The following is a 6,000-nucleotide window of genomic DNA, read 5'->3' as shown; positions in this document are numbered from 1 at the left end:
GCTCCACATTGCTCTTTACTCTTCTCGAAACCTTCGTGTAAATCACTTACACGCTAAGTCTATGACTTAATGAGGCAAATAAACATATAATGTAGACTATAACTTGTAATCATGCTTGAACAATTACTGCTATCATAGCATACTCAAACATATTTCCGTTCATCCATAAAATCCATACATGCATATAATTATCTTCATTCATATCATTATCATTTTATTATCATTCATATTTCTATTCTATTGTTTATATGATTTATTATGTTCATATCATATATCTTATAACATATACAATAATCATTAACACACATTTATCATATCATATAATTCATATCCCAAAACATACATATCCCATATATTGTATTCAATATCATCTCTTATTAGCCCATGTACACATATGAGAACTGTAGATATGTGAGTCTATTGAGGTTGTGCACTATGCTGTCACCACAACTCGTATAATTCCCACTAGGGGCGCGTAGAATTTGTCCCGAAAGACCACATATATGTTCCAAAGGACTTCATATAACACATATGTCCCGAAGGACCACTATGTCCCGAAGAACAGCGTAGACCCTCGAATCTTGGCATGCCAACTATACCTCTAGCTCTCAATACACATAACATGGGCATTTTCACTTATATCATTTCACATATACATTTCATATCACATATTCATATAAGCTCATAGCTTCTTTCACATATACATGTAGACATATAGCTTCTTTTCATGTTATTCATATAACTTTTCATATAATTCACATGTTCACATATCTCTTTTCATATTCTCATAGGATCACATAGATCATATATACATCACATAACACATACTTCTCATAGACATATAAAAACATAGATCCTCATCACATAACTTATATTACATGTTCATATAATCATTTATATCTATACCACATAGCTTATATCACTTTCTCTTGTCATTACATAAGTCATTATTATTTACATAGTTTATGATCATATAACTTATATCATAGAGTCACATCATCACATAAATCATATCACATAGAAAAGAACATAACAATACATATTCACATACTAACGGCTACCAACTATACTTATTTTCATGCATTCATAAAATCAGAACATGGAAATAGACTCATCGCAAGTCTAATTTCCATATAATCATATACTATAATCATATGCACTCACCTTAGCCTTGTTTGCTTTGAATCAATCCTAATCCTTCGATTATTTCGGAACAAGGTTTCCTTCTATATCTACATAGTAATACATTGATACTTATCAGTATACTAATTAACTATCACTTCTTAGGCTAAAAGAAAGGCTAATTTCATCTCTTAATGAAGGTATGTATCGATGCACTACACCATGTATCGATGCATCCCTTGACGGGTGCATCGATGCACTATCTATGCATCTGTGCATAAATCACATTCGATATTTGTATTTTAAGCAGGTGCATCGATGCACTCCTTATGCATCGATGCACTAATTGCATTCGATGTTCATTTATTTGAGAGTGCATCGATACACATTGAATGTGCATCGATGCACACAACCCAGAAATGATACTTTGAGCACGAAAATCCCTTCCTGATCCTCTCAACTCTTCATTTTTTTTCACCCCTTTTTATATTCCCAACTTTCATACACATATTTAAACTCATTCTTACTCAATAATCACTTCTTTAACCTCCAAATCATATCCTTTATATGGCATTCAAGAATCATACGCAAATATCAACATGTTCTAAATCTCATCCTAACACTTGCTATTCCTTATTTAAATTGATGACAAGTCAAATCCACTTCCAATTCTAATTATTAACTCTATAACAAAATTTCATTCAAAAACTTACAATCTTTAATCTCTTCTAATTCCATCATCTTTTGATTTTAAGATAACTTAAGCTTTCCTTAAGCTTAGTTATCATCTAATAATCCTAAACCAATCTTAAATTTAACAAGAAACTAACTAACCAGAAACTCACCTTTGTGTTTTGGGTTCCCACGCATGAAGGAAGAAGAAGAGAAAGAGAACTCTGGAAGCTTGTAGATTTCTCTTCCCTTCCACGTGGTTAATATATAACCTTTCTTTAATTTAATTATTTCCCTTACAAAAGACCCTTTTGCCCTTCACTTCATCTAATAATTACTTACCTTTTTCAGGTAATATTTCCAAATGAATCATTAAACTATTCCATTCTTCTACTTTAGTCACCAAGTTCTGAAATTTTACAATTTAGTCACTAACCCATAGATTGGGATGTTACAGTTTGGCAAATAATATCATTTCCTCGTCATCATCATCCTTATCCGAATCACTCCCATATTTTGTAGATTTAAGAGTAACTCCAATGTTCTTCTTTTTCTCTATTTTCTTCTTTGTCTCGTCCTTCTTCTCGAGGCCTTCCTCATCTTTAATCATCATTTCATGCGTGAGGAGAGAACCAATTAACTCATCAAGAGTTAAAGATTTTATGTTTTTAGCCTCGATGATCGCTGTCTTCTTTGATTGCCAAGCTTTTGGAAGAGAGTACACTATCTTCCTTACAAGCTTCTTGTTTGGAATGACCTCTCCATATGCCTTGAGACCATTGACAATCGTGGAAAATCTATCTGTCATAACTTTGATATCTTCTTCCGGTTTCATCCTGAAATTTTCATAGCTATGAGTTAGAAGACTAATTTTAGATTCTTTTACCTTGTTGGTGCCTTCATGAGTGACTTGTAATTTATCCCATATCTCCTTGGCGGTTGTACAAGATGAAACTCTCTCGTATTCATCCTTTCCAAGAGCACAAAATAGAATATGGATAGCTTTTGAGTTGAGTTGGAACATGCTCGTCTCTTCTTCACTCCACATATTTGGGTCTGTAGAAGGTTTGGAGTATCCGTACGCCACAATTTTCCATGCTCCCATGTAACTTGCTTGAATGAAGTACCTCATCATATTCTTCCAATAAGCATAATTAGCTCCATTGAAGAAAGGAGGCTTGTTGACAGGCTGAGAATCGAGAACGAAGTCGAAGTTTGATGTAGAGGCTATTGATGACTTGAATATAGATATAACTCTTCCCGAATCGACTCAATAGGTGGTTAAACCTTCAAATGAGTGAGGCTATGAGTTAATCGATCGACGAAATAGCCAAGAGGGGTGAATTGACAATAAAAATTTTGGTGGAAGCTTTTTGCAGAAAATAGAAAATATTTGCACAACGATTTAGAGTGGTTCGACTTTCTCAACCAAAGTTTACGTCCACTACTTTAGCTATCCACACTAAGGATTTTCCACAAATTCACTAATTTGTCTTTCTTTTGAGGACAAAGAGTAACCTTACAACTCCCTAAAGAATTATACCCCAAATTCTTAAGAACACTCTCTCCCAAAGAGAAAATTACAAATTCGCAAACTTAACGGAAGAACTTCACAAGGTAGATTGTTTGCACAATTCTAGAACAAAGAAAGAACACTCAAGAATGAATACAATTGAGCACAAAGGGTGTTCTTGAAAGCAAAATGAATATTGAAAGGAATTTGGCTTGAAAATGCTCAAACAATAAGTTAAGGCTTTCTCTTTGATTCTCTAGCTTCTCTTCTTAATTGTTTTTGATCAATGACTCCTCAGCTTGTTTAAATACACCTTGGATTGATTCTGAACGTTGGGGATCATTGGTGAAGTCAATAGAGCCGTTATTGTGTAATTATCATTTAAAAAATATGTTGGGAGCGTAGGTGTATCAGTACACTGTGTGTAAAATTCAAATATTTCGACCGTTATTTGACCTAGTGTATCGGTACACACCAGATGTATCGATACACTAATTACATTCGATGTCTCAACAGAGCCAGGAGTGTATCGGTACATCAGGAGTATATTAGTTCCCAAATTATGCTCGAAGTATGGGTGTATCGGTACATACCAGAGTGTATTGGTACATCCCTTTGTAAAAATAATTTTTGGCTCGATTAAGGTTCGAAATACTTTGTAAAAATTGTTTCAAAAATATTTTAAGATTAAAACACAATTTTACACTTAAGTAAGGATTAAGATTGACCTTTGAAAAACTTGGAGTAATATTTTTTATATTCGAATAATTTAATCGAATATATAATTTTAAATAAAATAAAATCTTAAAATTCAATAGTACTTTATTTGTTATGTCGAAACATCAAAATGTTTTCAACAAAAAGGACGAGTTTAGAATATATAAATAGTCATATTATCATTTTGTAACTTAAATAATCAATACTCAACAAATCAACGTCCTATAATCAGAAGATCATTTTATAAAATTTTAATTATCAAAGGACTCAACAAAATAATACTCTATAATAAGGATCATTTGTGTACGTTTCCTTAGATTTATTATAATTTAATATATCTTATCAAATAAAAAATATAATATATATAAGAAGGGAAAACGTATAAAATAAACTTATTTGAATAGGAATAATCAAGATCAAATGCAATATTACAAACCAAATACTAAAAAAAAGGGTCTTTTCTTCTTCAATTAACGAGACGAATAGCCTATCGAAAAGAGTTGAGGGCAGCAGTCATTTGAAAGTGAAGTAGCTTTCGGATGAGTTGGTGGGTATTAAATTCCTTGTTATTTTCGAAATATATATCGCCTTATACGTTGCTTTGCTTCATTAGAAGGTTAACATTATATGGAAGTAGACTACGAGCCTTCAACTCTTGTTACAAATTAATTAAAGAACAGAATTTTGGTTATTGTCGAGTGTTAACAGTCTCCAAAATGATCATTGGTCCCATTATTAAGCAAGCACTACGATGTGGTTTGCTTCAATCACACCAAATACTTATATCGTATGGTTTAAAAATCTTTTTCTTTTTTACAAAATCGGACTTAATCATTCACTTAAAAGATTGTTAATCAATATTATTTATAATCATTGTTATTCGATTCATTAATCGGTGATTAATTTAAATTAAACATCGTAAAGTTCTAGTTAATTTTTTTATAACTAAATATTTCACTCGCAATTCAATATCATAATATTTAATTTTGTCTTATCTAATTTATACTATAAAAGTTGAAAAACCAACACTAAGCAAAATGTAGGTTTAAAAGCATAGAAGTTAGGTGAGGGTAAATTCATTTCAATCCAAATAACTTTGTTTTATATATCCAAATAGGTGATTAGAGTTTTTTTAAGCAACAATGAAATGTTGATACCACTCAAAATTAATACCAATAAAATTCATCACTATATATGTCTGTATATATCATTGTGGTGGCTACAATGAATGTTTTACAAATTAGATGACTAAAATGCAATTTTTTCTAAAAATGGAGTGACTGCTGATGTAGTTTACCCTTCTATATATTCTGTGTATAAAAACGGATGCATTAGTATAAACTGAAAATTGATTAATTAAATTTCGATAAAATAATAAAAAGAAACCCCGAGTTTTATCATTCTTCATTATGTAAATTATCGTCTAAATTTTTCGTTTTAAAATTTGATAAATGGAGTTATTTTTGAATTAATTTAATTAATATTTTTGTGAATATCAATTGGTAAATGTCAATATCCCATGGGTGGGTAACTTTTTGTTGAAACGTACGCCAGATGAACTAAAATCATAGGAAAAGACCATCAACGTGTCTCGACCGGTAGATAGTTGAAACCGTAAGCCACCATTAAATTAAATTAAATTAAATTAAATATTCTTATTTTACGGTACTATTCTAAAATCACTCTCAACTTATTCCAATAAGCATTTTGAAAACGACAGTCCAACTCGAAATCTTATTTCTGTTATTTTTCAAAATAAAACGTCACTAACTATTTTGCAATATAATTAATTAATCCTTTTATAATTGAGAATTTCGAATACTTTTTTTTCAAATACTTGTAATGTTTACTGTTTAATTTTCGTAGAATTTGTGTCCTTTAAAAGTGAAACGCCACCGTACGTTACAAGATCCACTGTAGAAGTTTTCCGATATTAATCAAAGTACATGAGAAATTATCTCTAAATAAATATGAGC

The sequence above is a fragment of the Hibiscus syriacus genome, unplaced genomic scaffold (assembly GCF_006381635.1).
Source record: "Hibiscus syriacus cultivar Baekdansim isolate YM2019G1 unplaced genomic scaffold, ASM638163v2 tig00003715_pilon, whole genome shotgun sequence".
NCBI lineage: Eukaryota > Viridiplantae > Streptophyta > Magnoliopsida > Malvales > Malvaceae > Hibiscus > Hibiscus syriacus.
The sequence above is the reverse complement of the archived record's forward strand: the minus strand, read 5'-3'. Positions refer to the sequence as shown.